The sequence below is a fragment of the Myotis lucifugus genome, unplaced genomic scaffold (assembly GCF_000147115.1).
Source record: "Myotis lucifugus unplaced genomic scaffold, Myoluc2.0 scaffold_159, whole genome shotgun sequence".
In the NCBI taxonomy this organism is placed as follows: Eukaryota; Metazoa; Chordata; class Mammalia; order Chiroptera; family Vespertilionidae; genus Myotis; species Myotis lucifugus.
In genome coordinates this window covers 1,037,712-1,052,028 of record NW_005871207.1, presented here as the reverse complement: position 1 = coordinate 1,052,028, position 14,317 = coordinate 1,037,712, and positions in this window count along the sequence as shown.

The following is a 14,317-nucleotide window of genomic DNA, read 5'->3' as shown; positions in this document are numbered from 1 at the left end:
GTAGGAGAGAGAGAGAAAGATATTCTTTGGGGTCTATTAAACTAGACTGGGAATATAATGAGGGCAAGATATTCATCTTATAAAACTTGGTATGTTCTAATATATACATGCCAGACATGTGATAGATTTTCAGTATTTTTTCAATATATATTTTTTAATAAGTGCATGAATAAATCTGAATTGTTTTTTATGTTGAGTTTCCATGTTGATCTCATCTTCAATGATATGAGATTCTCTCTTTCACAACATTTGTACATATATGTCAATATGTTAGGTTTACATATGCATATTAACACATGGGTACATATGTGTGTATGTCTCTTTCTATATAGGAATAACCACATAGTAATAAGTATATAATAATAGTAATAGCCACATATATACATATATATATGTGTGTGTGTATATATATATATATATATATATAGAGAGAGAGAGAGAGAGAGAGAGAGAAAGTCATTTATTTTGATATATTCATCTATTCATTTATTTAATTATTTACTCAATAAGCATTTACATCAAATTAGATTATGAGGGTAATACAAAAATAAATTTGATCCCTGAATTAAGATACTTGTCATTCATAAACTTATTCATTTGACCTGCTCATGGGATATTTATTATCATTTATTATCAAAACCAGTTCTTTTTAGTTCCAGTGTTTTATCCCTTTAAGCTATGGCTTCAAGTGGGAAGAATACTTGTTTCAAATGTGTTTGGATACCAACTAATTTCTAAAAATGACATTCTGCCCTGTTTCTAGAAAAAATCACATTTTTAAAAAAGATGAGAGAGATACACACAAACACACAAACATATATTTGTAATGCTTTTTGTTACGTAACTATTTAAATACTCTCTCTCTCTATGTGAAATTATTTGGAAAACGTGTTAGCCAGGTTGGAAGGAAATAAATCTGCAATCCTATCTAATAAAGAGGGAATATGCAAATTGACCATCATGCCATCACAAACATGGCAGTGCCCATAGCCATGAGATGGTGGCGCCCAGTGCCCTCAACCCAACAGGAGTCCCTCAGTCCTTTCAGCACAGCCGGGAGAGAGGCAGGAGCATGGTGCGGTTGGACCCGTCCTCAGCCCCCAAGCTGCCCAAGGCCAGCCCAAGACGCAGGCAAGCCTCGGATGGCGGCTGCTTAGCCGCCCAGGGCTGCCAGAGGCTCAGGTAACCAGGGCTGGCTGAGGCTTGCACTGCCAGCATTGGCAGCAACAGAGGTGTGATAGGGGCATCACCTTCCCCCGATCACTGGGTCGCTTCCCACCCCTGAGGGCTCCCAGGATATGAGAGGGTGCAGGCCTGGCTGAGGATCCCCTCACTCCAGTGCATGAGTTTTCATGCACTGGGCCTCTAGTAAGTAATATAATCACCAAGAAAGTGGGACAGGCTGTAAAATGGAACGTATGCTCAGTTTCAGAAAGACTTATGTTATCAAAAGGACTTTATCAGTTTAAAGAGGAAGGATATTAATATTCACAGATTTAGTAAAATATCCCATTATGGGATAAGAAGTTAAATTAAATAATGGGTTTAAACAGCTTTACTAACAATAAATATGGTGAAACAAATTAATCATATTTCTGCATACACTATTAATTAGGGAAATATGGTAATCTAAACGTAAACAAAAATGTAAAGCAATGTGCAGCCATTGCTATGAATTTGGCCTCAAACATTATGCATCAAACATTATTTTGGATTCAAAAGATGAGCAATGGGAGATACAGTTAAAATCAAGTTTTATAGTAAGAGGATAAAACCAAAATAGTTTTATAGTAGCTAAACATAAGACAAAAATTAGATATCTGTTTTTAATGCATGAACTGAGTGTGTTTCATGGTAAAAGCCACAGAAAACTGGAAAGCCCATAGGGGAAAGGGATCACTCTTTTGTAATTCAAAGACAAGAAAACAATAGTCTTTGGTGAATCAGAAATCAGGAAAGAGAACATTACATCTCTTGATACATTTCAGACTGCTACCTCATATTCATGCAAGCCTTTATATACGTAAAAAAGAACTCAATTTCTTTATACAGTCAACTGAATGACAAACAGCCGAATGGAAAACCTCTCTGGACTCTGGGAATTACTAATAACAACTTGGTGACATAAGAGAGAAAGCCAGCAGAAAGATAATTGTTATTTTAAAGCAAAGTTCCCCAACTGTATTCTATGAAACAATAAAAGTTCTCTGAGATTAATAGATGTCACATGAGAAAAAAGTATTCCATCTGGGAAAAACCACATTTTATATTTCTCCTGTTGGAGATTTCAACAGTGCATTAGAATTTGAAAGTTGCCATAATCTATTTAGTTTTATTTAACTTAGCATGTCCTAAATTTATTTTCACATTTTTCTTTTTTTTTTGTAAAATACCCAAGAAACGCCCTTTTAGAAGACTGCTCAAGACTTGGAGGAGAATCTGCTCCATTTTATGGCTTCCAAAAAGGGTCCATAGAAAACTGCTACATTTGTCTACATAGAATGTTAGCTGTCCTTACTGTCGACACATTTTAATTATTTTTTGGCTTCCATTATTTTTGTCACCCTTTTAAGGGTGTCACATTTGACATCTGATGGATTTCCTTGTATCCTGCATCATCCTTGGAACCTTCTCTCAGCTTTTGCTACCTATATTCAGAGAACAGGTACTGAAAGATGTCAAGAGGCAGAAGGGAGCCCAACCAGTGTGGCTGGGTGGTTGAGCATGGATCTATGAACCTGGAGTTCAGGGTTTGATTCCCAGTCAGGGCACATGGCCAGGCTCCATCCTCAGTAGGGGGCGTGCAGGGGCATCTGATCAATGATTCTCTCATCATTGATGTTTCTATCTCTCTTCCTCTCTGAAATCAATAAAAATATATTAAAACAATGATGCAGAAAGGAAAAAAAATATCACTTACATAAGACTAATACCATTAGTTGTTTCCAAATAAGACAGAAATACAAAAATGTGGCTAAATTCATACTGATATACTACATAAAACAGAAAAACAACAAGAAAGAACAGTTCAAAGTGATGATGCCTCAGAAATTGGTACCATCTATGACTGTTACATAGATTAGGAGTAGAAATACCTAAGCGATAATGTTAGTCATAAAGATATAAAGAGCTATAAAATGTTTTATATTAAGAGCCTACCTTATATCATTCACCTAACTGAAATTCTGATGTTTACTGACTTAAATATAGGAAAGAAAGCCATTAAAAAGAAATATTAAAAATCCAATTAAACTAAGATCAATAACTGGAAATTTTGCTTAGACTCCTAACTTTCACAAAGAATATCTATTTTATTGTAGGTTTATATAATCTTTATATAGTGTATATTTGCAACTTTAACTTGCACCTTAAAATACTAGCTGTTGAGGTTTCTTTTAAATAGGATAAAGTATTTTCTCTCAAATTCTTGTCAAAAGTCCAGCTTGAAAAGAAACTTAGGGGAAATTTCTAAAAGATATACAGTCCTTGCACTTGCCTCACTATTCTTGAATAAAGTCTGATAATTAGAAAACCAGATATGTTCAGGTATAATATTTCAGCTTCACAAAAATATTTTCAGTGTATTGTATTTTTACATAATGTCTTTAACTTTCATTAGAGTATTATAAAAAGAACCATACAACGTAGACTAATGTAAGAATAATCATATGAATTACTTCACCCTTATTGTTAAAATGTTGTTGATTGCATTGTGCATTATGGTATTGCTCAAGAAATTAAAGAATTGATTTTAGACTTGGGTGTTTGGAAAAGTTTTGTTTTTCCCAAACAACTGTGGTTCTTCTTCCTTTCTGAAAATGTCACTATGGAATTGACTATATTTTAGCCTTATTTATTATTATTTTTGCTTCAAAATTAGAAGCAACATTATAACTACTAATATTTTAGTCTACTTGTCTAGTTAGTTGAGTTCTCCTCTCCAATTTTCATATATATATATGGTTTTCTAACTATATATATATATATATATATATATATATATATATAGAGAGAGAGAGAGAGAGAGAGAGAGAGAGAGAGAGACTTGTGTCCTGATCATTTTCATTTATTTCCTGTGCAGCAATTATCCTGATCTCTTTCAAAATAAAACAAAACAAAAAACAGGCTAGTGTTACAGATTTCTCATAAAATGAAGAGTTTCAAAATACCAAAGGATAATATTTTATTTACTGTTCAATGAAAAAAATAACCTCTAAACTGAATCAGATGTGCAAAGATAAAGGTTAATATTCTTTCCCTCTTTTTTCTTTTTCTTTTTTTTATCCCCCAGGAATCTCTCAAATTTTGTTATAATTGCTTGATTCTTGAAAATGTGTATTTCACATCAATTCTTTTCCTGGCTCTAATCCCCAGCTCCTATTTTCTTTCTTTTTTTAACTTTCCTTGGTATTGTGCATTTTGTTAAACTCAGTTATATATACTCAGGCTGCTTTGGGGCCTGTTGGTTCTGTTCCTTCTATGGCTCCTGAGGGTATCCTTCCCACCATTGAGGTATGAATTCAAATAAAGGTTTCCCGCTATCTGAGAGGAGAGTGTTTCTATGAAACCCTTCCTAAACTGAAATGGCGTAATGTGAAGAAGCAATCACCTAAGACACATCTTGCTAATGATGCACAAAATAAATGAAGACAGAGCAGATGCTCGAAGACACAATTCAAAGCTGTGGCAGTGAAGCCAAGTGAAGTCCCCAGGGAAGGAGCTGGCGGGGCCACTCTCCCTGCTCTGAGTGCGTGCTGCTGCCTCTAATGCAGAATGCTATGTTGGCTTTATGCCCTTTTTGTTGTTGTTTAAGCAAAAGTCCTCTTCAAATTCCTTTTTGTTAGCAAAAGTAGCCACTAATATTGGTCTTTCCTAAAAGCCAAGTGACGTAAAGCAAACTTTGAAAAAGCAGAGAAAACGGTATAATTCTTCTCCTTTCACCCTAACTCAAATCCCTTCGCTGAAGGAGCAGCTCCCAGGAACTGCTGCTATGGATCCTATTTACTCTTCCTCATAGTAAATTTTAATACAATTTGCTTGCATATTTACTTTCTGTTTCTGCCACTTGATTATAAGCCCCATAAGGGCAAGGATTCTATTGTTCTGGAATCCAACACTTGGAATAATGCCTGGTGCACAATTTTTTACAAAGTATAAATTCAGTACAACAGTTGTGTTTCCTTAAATAAGAAGAGCCCACTGGTTTCACTGATTTAAAAACTCATAGACATAAGCTCCATTTCTTCTGAGAATTGCCACTCAATGGAAGATCATTATCCAGTTTCCTTCATCCCAGCCACATTTCTCTATACAAAATTAGATGAGCAGCACATATTCTCAGGAAAGGAAAAAAAAATTAGTGTACTTTCCTTACCAAAATACACTTATAATCATTGAGGGACATGTAAAATTATATTATTGTGCCCATATATGTGGTAGCATTTAAGTTTCTAGATTGTTTTTAATAAAATAAAATTGACAGATTCCAAAAGCTGAATTACAACTCTCTTTGTGGTTAACCCAAACCACTATGGATTAGACGATAGTGGCAGATGAGATTTTATTTCCATCTAAATTGAACCCTTGGTTAAAATGCCTATTCTGTGGTCATCTTAATGCCTAGAGAGGAAAATATATATATACTGGCTAGTACTAATGATAGGGAAAAAGGAACAAAATAACACAGAAGGGGAAAAAGGGGAAAAACCTGGCCACCGTCCAGTACTATGGCCTGGAAATGTGTACAGTCTGATTTTCACAAGATCACTTCAGTGATGGATAGATTCACATCTTCAGTTCAAAAAACACATAGAGGTGTTAAAAATTATTACCTTTACATGCAAATTATATATTATTTTATTTATATATTATTGTAGGAATAAAGCAACTTGACCACTTCCTGAACTACTAATATTCCTGTAAATAGAAGTTTTAAGGGGAACTTTGTGTTTCCAGCAAAAGTTACATGTGGTAATGAAGTGTGGGATTTTTTTTCCCTTCAGATATTATTTTCCCACAAATTGCTCTGTGTTTGATGTGTGGCAATGCTGACTCTGACACATTTCTCCCTTTGCTGGCGAGTGTGTGCAAATTTGTAAATGCTGAGGCTTACCTCAATTTAATTTTTTATTTTTATTTTTTTACTAATCTACTTATTAGCCTTTTGAAAATTCTTGAGGCAATAGATTGGGCTTTTTAGGAGTACTCTGAAAGCAGGAAGAGAAGATCAGAACTCTGTCAATAATTTTGTTCAGTCAAATTTGACTTGAGGTATAAAAAGGGAAATCACCTAAAATTGCCAGCCAGAGATTATTGACTCAGTTTCTGAGAATTTCTGTTTTAGTAGCATTTCAAATTCAGAATATCAAGTGTAGAGGAGCAATTTAGAAGGTGAAAACAGAAGATATAAAGCAATACTTACTAGGATCCGGCCCTAATTAATACAGTTTATTATTTTTTAATATATATATTTGTTATTGATTTTTTACAGAGAGGAAGGGACAGAGATAGAGAGTTAGAAACATAGATAAGAGAGAAACATCTATCAGCTGCCTCCTGCACACCCCCTCCTGGGGACGTGCCCGCAACTAAGGTACATGTCCTTGACTGGAATCGAACCTGGGACCCTTCAGTCCGCAGGCCGATGCTCTATCTACTGAACCAAACCAGTCAGGACCAGTTTATCATTTTTTAAAGGATTTTCAACATTTTATCAAAGCCATTTTTTTCAATGTTGAGGCCCTTGCTCCACTGAGCTGGGCAGCTGGGGACTATGGAGCTGAAGCAAGATACACAGCAGCCTGTCAGTTGCAGGGACAAGGGAGAAGCCGCTGCCAATATGCTCCTCAGGTGCTGCCTGCCTGGTCTTTTACTACAGATCTGTTTCTTTTGCTAACTTCTTATATTTCCTCTAGAGGCCCAGTGCACAAAAATTCATGCACTGGAGGGGGGAAAGAGGGAGCTCCCTCAGCCCAGCTTGCACCGTCTCACAGTCTGGGAGTTCTCAGGGGATGTCCTACTGATGGCTTCCCTCTGTGGGAAGCGACCTGGTGGGCTGATCAGGATCAGGGAATGGTGCCGCTCCCATCACCCTGCTGCTGCCGGCCTTTCTCTAGGAGATCAGCCCAGCACCACCCTCATCACCCCACAGTGGCTCCACTGGTGGCCTCCCTCTGCAGGAGGAGACTGGGCGGGTCCCCCAATCACCCCTCTGCTATGGCTGGTTACCTCTGTCCCGGCCCCATTGCCATTCCCTCCCTCTGCCTGCTGGCAAGTGCCTTGGCTGGCCCTACCCCTAGCCGACTGGTCGTTCTGCCATTCAGTTGATTTGCATATTATGCTTTTATTATATAGGATGATGGGAAGGAGAAGGGTTGTCATAATTTTAAGTAGCTTCTGGCCAAGCTGAGAAGATACCCTTTGAGTAAAGGCCTGGAGGAAGGGAGAAGTGACTAGAACCTAGGGTACCAAATCCCAGCAGAGAAAGCATCAACGGCAGAACCCGAAGATGATTTTGGGATATGAAATAGAGTAAGTGACCTTCCCAATGAAAATTGCACTCTTGCTTCTCTTTGCTCTATTTTTCTCTTTGTTAGTTCATTGTACTTTGTAACTGATGCCATATCATCTCATTTTTCTCATTTCTATGTGTTGTTTTTTTTAAATCACGTCTCCCCTCTCAGGTGAGGTCCATGAAGAAGAATGTATTTTCTGTTCTACTGAAAATCCCAACTGCTTAGAAAAGTGCCAGCACCAGGCACAAAAAAATTACTTAATAGATTGAATTAATGACATATTAATTAATCTATATAATGAGGTGACTACATAAAAGTAGTGACACATTCTGAGGCCAAGAAGATCAAAATTAAAAAAAAAATAAGAGTATGTGTGTATGTTATAACAGCATCTTCGACACCCATATCAATTAGATCAGTAAGAGAATGATCATTCTCTGAATGCTATGAAGAAGCTGCTGCAATAGTTAAAATATTGAAGTGATTAGCATTTTTCAATGAGTTGCTGTATTTTTTTCTTTTCATTCAATTATTCATTAAAAATTATTTTCTACTATGTGCCTTATATATACCTATGGATTTAAGTAAATAAACAAAATAATATATTTTTTGGTCTGAAGTCTAAATGTATATAGTTGGCAAAAAAGGAAGATTTCTGGTACTGCTTTTTTTTTATTTCAAAATAAATTCTATCCACAATCTATGTTTACTGAAAGAAAAAAGAAAACAAGCATTTCCTTCTATTTGTTCCTTCTGTTTATCTGAACAAAATAGAAATGCGTGTGCGTGCACACACACACATACACACACACACACTCACACACACACACTCTGCATCTGAATATCAGACTGCAGAGGAGATTAAGTGCTAAAGAAGTCAAGGATGAAAGTTAAAACAAAGTGCTAAGACTTAGACTTTAGCGAAAATGTGTTAGAAGTAGAGAAAACAAGGGCAACACGATTTTCAAATTACAGAGTCTCAGAAAAAGTTAGAGCATTCTGAGGCAAGAGAATAAATTACTTCAGGACTTCCAGACTCTCATTCTCCTATCTCTAAGGAAATACAGTGTGTAAGGAGGTCTGACAAGTGGGCATTCTGCTGGAGTTACAAAGGATGTGAATCTGGCCCTATGTCTTTCATTCACACAAAATATATTTTTATAATGGAGAGAGATCTAAGAGACACTGTGCCTGGGAGAGCTGGAAACCTGTACCCTATTAACATAGGTTAGCAGAAATGCACTATTCTAGTGTCCTGGCATCACAGAGGGAGGACGCTGTCTTGAGGCAAAGTGTATTTAGAGATACTTTTGAAGTTTGCTTGATATCTTCTTAGTTCCTAAAAAAGCCAACTTTATATAAAATGAGGGCTGGAGTTACTAAAAAATTCTTTGAAAAATCCTTTGAGGGCACAAAGCATAATTTACACATAATTTATAATTTGGCTATCATAATAATATGAAAGTGGACCTGTAAGTCACATAACCGCATTAAGCACTTATTTTTCACTAACAACTTTTCCATATAATCTAACAGTTCCTGGTTCTTCCCTCCTTTCATTCCTAACCCATGAATTACGTGATTAAATTCTTAATTCACTTGAAACATCACTATTATCTGCTCTGTTAATTTAATCAATAAGAACTACATTGATTAAGTTCATTCTGTAAAATGTATTGCCCCATCCCATTATCATCAAGAAGTCAGCATTGTATTATCATTACACTGAAAATTAGTTGAATAAATCTATATATTTAGGCTAATATGCTAAGTGTCCCTCAGCTTGTCGGACAGGTTGCTATGATGCCCACTGACCACCAGGGAACAGACACTCAATACAGGAGCTGCTGAGCTTCAGTGACTTGGCAGCGGCGGTTCTTGGGTGACACACCCTGAAACCAAAGAGGAAGGAGCCTGATTCCTCATGGGGCTGCACGATTCCACCTTTGGCCATGGGTTATGTTGTTGCTGGGGCACTGTTTGCCCCGAATCTGGTTTACTGCACACTTGCGTTTGCATTCCACACCCTTGCAGAGTGCACTCTCGCACTCCGGGACCCCACAGGGGATGTCAGAGAGCCAATTTCGGCCTAATCCCTGCAGGCCAGGCAGAGGGACCCCACCTGCAGGAGGGACCCCCCTCTTACTCCGGAGATGCTGGGGAGAGACTGCGGGAGGTTGGCTACAGGAAGTGTCCAGCACATCTTGCCCAGTCCTGCCCCACCAGCCACCTTCTAATTAATTTCCTTTCAATGTGCATGAATCCATGCACTGGGTCACTAGTGTTTTATAAATAAAACTAGAGGCCCGGTGCACAAAAATTTGTGCACTGGAGGGGGGGGTCCCCCAGCCCGGCCTGTGCCCTCTCGCAGTCTGGGACCCCTCGGGAGATAACGACCTGCTGGCTTAGGCCTGCTCCTGGGTGGCAGAGGGCAGGCCCAATCCCTAGGTGCAGCTCCTGGTCAGGCTCAGAGCAGGGCCGATTGCGGAGTTGGGGCGCCGCCCCGTCATGCACAGAGCAGGGCGGATCGGGAGGTTGCGATGCCACCCTCAGTCACGCTCAGGGTAGGGCCGATTGGGGGGTTGGGGCACCGCCCCCTGTCACACTCAAGGCAGGGTCGATGGGGAGGTTGCAGCGCCACCCCCTGTCATGCACAGAGCAGTGCCGATCAGGGGGTTGGGGCGCTGCCCCCTGTCATGCACAGAGCAGGGCCCATCAGGGGTGTTGGGGCTCCATACCCTGTCACGCACAGAGCAGGGCCAATCAGGGGGTTGGGGAGCTCCCCCCTGTCATGCACAGAGCAGGGCCCATCATGGGGTTGGGGAGCTCCCCGCTGTCACTCACAGAGTAGGGCCGATAGGGGAGTTGGGGCACCGCCCCCTGTCACACACAGAGCAGGGCGGATCAGTGGGTTGGGGCACTGCACCCTGTCACACTCAGGGCAGGGCCAATGGGGAGGTTATGGCTCTACCCTGTCACACACAGAGCAAGTCCCGTGGAGGGGGGTTGGGGCGCCACCCTCTATCACCCACAGAGCAGGGCCGATCAGGGGGTTGGGGCGCTGCCACTGTCACACTCGGGGCAGGGCCGATGGAGAGGTTATGGCTCTACCCTGTCACACACAGAGCGGTGCCCGTGGGGGATGGGGTTGGGGCGCCGCACCCTGTCACACACAGAGCCGCAGGGCGATCAGGGGGTTTGGGTGCTGCCCCCTGTCATGCTGATCCCAGTGCCGGGAGGCATATTACCCTTTTACTATATAGAATAGAGGCCTGGTGCACAGGTAGGGGCCAGCTGGTTTGCCCTGAAGGGTGTCCTGGATCAGGGTGGGGGTCCCCACTGGGGTGCCTGGCCAGTCTGGGTGAGGGGCTGAGGGCTGTTTTCCGGAAGCGAGTGACTGAAGCTTCCAACCGCTCCTTGTTTTCTTTTTTTTTTTTATTCTCGGCCAGCTCTGAGGCCTCGCTGCTGAAAACATCGATACAATGTTGCTAAAGCCCGGCTGAATGAAAGCCGGTTTCTGGGGTTTTGTTTAGCTTCTTATTTGCAACATAGTACATAGTTGCTTAGAGTTGCAACTCAGAGGCCAGCAAGTGAGGCGGGGAACGTTGGAGTCCGCAGCAAGCAAGCCTCATGCTCGCTTCAGTGCCTGGCTGCCGGCCGCCATCTTGGCTGACAGTTAATTTGCATATACTCACTGATTAGCCAATGAAAAGGGTAGGGGTCGTACGCTAATTACCATGTTTCTCTTTTATTAGTGTAGATATTAATTTTAGTCATTTACTATTTTGCATACCACATTATTTAAGAAATTTAGAAGTATTTATATACAAACTAATGTGATTAAATGTAATATACAAGTATTTGAATTTAGCTAAAATAAAAAACAATTCATTAATCAACCAACTTGATTAAGCAACAGCAGAATGATTGATTTTTTAAACATTTTTCTAACTTACTTTGGCATTTCTGAATGACATAATTAAAATTAAATTTTGGATATGTGCTTAATATAAGTTAGGCATTGAAAATAATATAGTTTTTAGTAGATGTCATGTAAGTTGCTACATTTAATTATTTGTGAGAATAATTGACTCTATAATGTATTTTCAATGAACATTTTATAGAGTTCATCTCTTTTCTTAATGAAAAGAGTTTAGAGACAGGAAAGGCAGTTTTAGGGAAGGGGGTCCATGGAAGAGGGATGCATACGTGATGAGCAGAGACAACTCCAAGCCACTGGAATGTTTATCTTACAAGAGGAGGGGGGAGCACTGAGTGGGCTTTAAAACTTTGAGACTGATACCATGCAGGGAGAGTGACCAATTAGGAAAGCACAGGGGACATAAATTAAGAAAGAGTCCAATTAGGAAGTATCATGTTCAGACAAAGAAGCTACCAGTATATATAAACCAGTAAACAAAGAGACTCAAAGGACTAGTTTTTTTCCATTTTAGAGAGAGAGAGAGAGAGAGAGAGAGAGAGAGAGGTTTCCCCCCCTCTGGGGACCCTTCACTACGTGGGAGTTTATACACGCTTACAATAAACTTCCACATTTTTGCTGAAAGTCCTTTAGTCCACAATTTTTTTAAATATTCTTTTTTTTCCCTTTATTGATTAAGGTATTACATATGGGTCCTTATCCCTAAGCCTCTTTGCACTTAGGTGGGAGGAATTGGATCCACACAGGGAAAGGAAGTTACTTCCCAGCTGAGGAACTAAACAGCTAATGGTCTTGTTCCATTGTCAGCCTCTCTTCCTCTGATGTGGTGACCATAAAGGCTTTTTGGTGAGACAGAAAGTCAGCAGAGACAGCAGAGACAACAAGAAGCAGCCAGGATCCCCAAGTCACTGCTCTAAGAGAGCTTCCCTTGAAGAGGCACCAGACCAGCACGAGGTGTGAGAGACAGATACACTGTCGTCATAAAACGTCCTTCCACTTGATTGCCTATGCTCCTTCAATGAAGTTAAGGATAAAATTTGCGTGCATGTAAATTGCTTACCTGCTATTAATGATCATAATATTAGTTTCCACATATTGAATGCATAATCTGAAAAATCTCAGAGCAGCGACCTCTTTCTACAGTAATTTCAGTTTCAGAAGATACAGGTTTCTTTACTTGAATTATAGTCATTTTTTTAATGGAATGAATTAAGATTTTCTTTAAAAGTAAGAGGAGTAATTATCTATTTGTTGGTTTAATGCAACACTTCTAGAAGGATTGTGCTGAATTATTATTAAAGATAGCAAATCAAGTAAGAGATTTCTCATTTTGGTTGTCAAAACACATGAGTGATGGATGGCAATGTTTCTTTTCCAAATTAACTTACTCTTTTGTTTAGCACCAAATAATTAGTTTACATAAGAAGACACACACAAAATAACTATTAGAAAATCAAGTAAATGAGAAAGAGTGAAGAATAATTCATTTACTAGTGTGGCATGTAAAGTAGAGGGCTAAATAGAACACAATTAAGAAAAAAATGAAAACTGAAGCCTGAATTGTCCAAAATGTGTATCTCCAGGTTTATTCCCTCCCCTGAAATCAAGCCTCTTATAATGAACTGCCCACTCTCAGCAAATGATGCCACCTTTTACTCAGAATACAAAATGAACAATCTTCCCTTACTGTTTTTTTTTTCCTTCCTGCTCCACTACATCCATAAATCCTGATGGTTCTACTGTCAAATTTTATTCTGAGTCTGACCACCTCTTCCTACTTTTACTATTCCCAATGTTGTGGCAGAATGTGGGAGAACGATCAGCCAGCACTCTGAGGGAGGAAAGCTTAAACTTTATTTCAAAGATCTGCTAGTCCAGGGGAATTCCGGATCCAAAGCCTGAACTGAACTCCTGGGGAGGCTCTGACCTATGTATCTCCTCCTGTGGCGGGTCCCTGAGGGTCCCTTCAGCTCCGCCCAAGTCAGTCAGAGTGGGGAAGTAAGACTACAGTTTTAACCAGATACTGAACTAGGTCGCAAGCTCCGCCCCCCCACCCACTTTTCCTTTTCACCGTCAGTTCTAGGTAGAACAATGGACAGCCAAAGATGTTCATTTCCTAATCCCTGGGTATTGTGGATGTTAGGTTACCTGGCAAAGAGGAAATTAGATTGTGGATAGAATTAAGGTTGCTAATCAGTAGACCTTAAAAGGGGAAGACTATCCAGGATTATTTGTGTGGGCCCCATGTAATTACAAGGGTCCTTACACATGAAAGAGGGAGGCAGAAGAGGGAGAACGAAAAGAAAAATCAGAAGGAGAAATACTCGACTGGACATTGCTGACTTTGAAGATGGAGGAAAAGTCCAGGAACCAAAATATGTGAGTAGCTGCTAAAAATTGGAAAAAGCATGGAACAAATCCTTCCCTAGAGCCTCCAGAAGGAATGCAACCCTGGTGGTACCTTGATTTTAGCCCATTGATGCTGAAACGGAATTTTTGGACTGGAACCTGGATTCTCTGTCTGCCAGAGTCGAAGAATGAATCCACAAACAGAGGATTGTATAGCAAAGGTGGAGATTTATTGAAGAACAAGTACAGACCCCCACGTGGGGAGAGGGAAAGAGTCCCGCAGAATGGACTCCCACATGGAGAGGGGGAAAGGGTCCCACTAAGTTCCTTTTCCCTATGGCTTATAAAGGCTGCAGATTCTGGTGCTTTGATATCCCCTCTAATTGGTCACTATTCCCTTAGACCGGTTACTATAGTAACTCCTAGGCTCATGGGACATGTGAGGGTGCCCCCCCCCCTCCTTCCTTATTGTTTTCTTTGGGCTTTCTTCTTTCTCCTTCTGGATGAAGGGCTT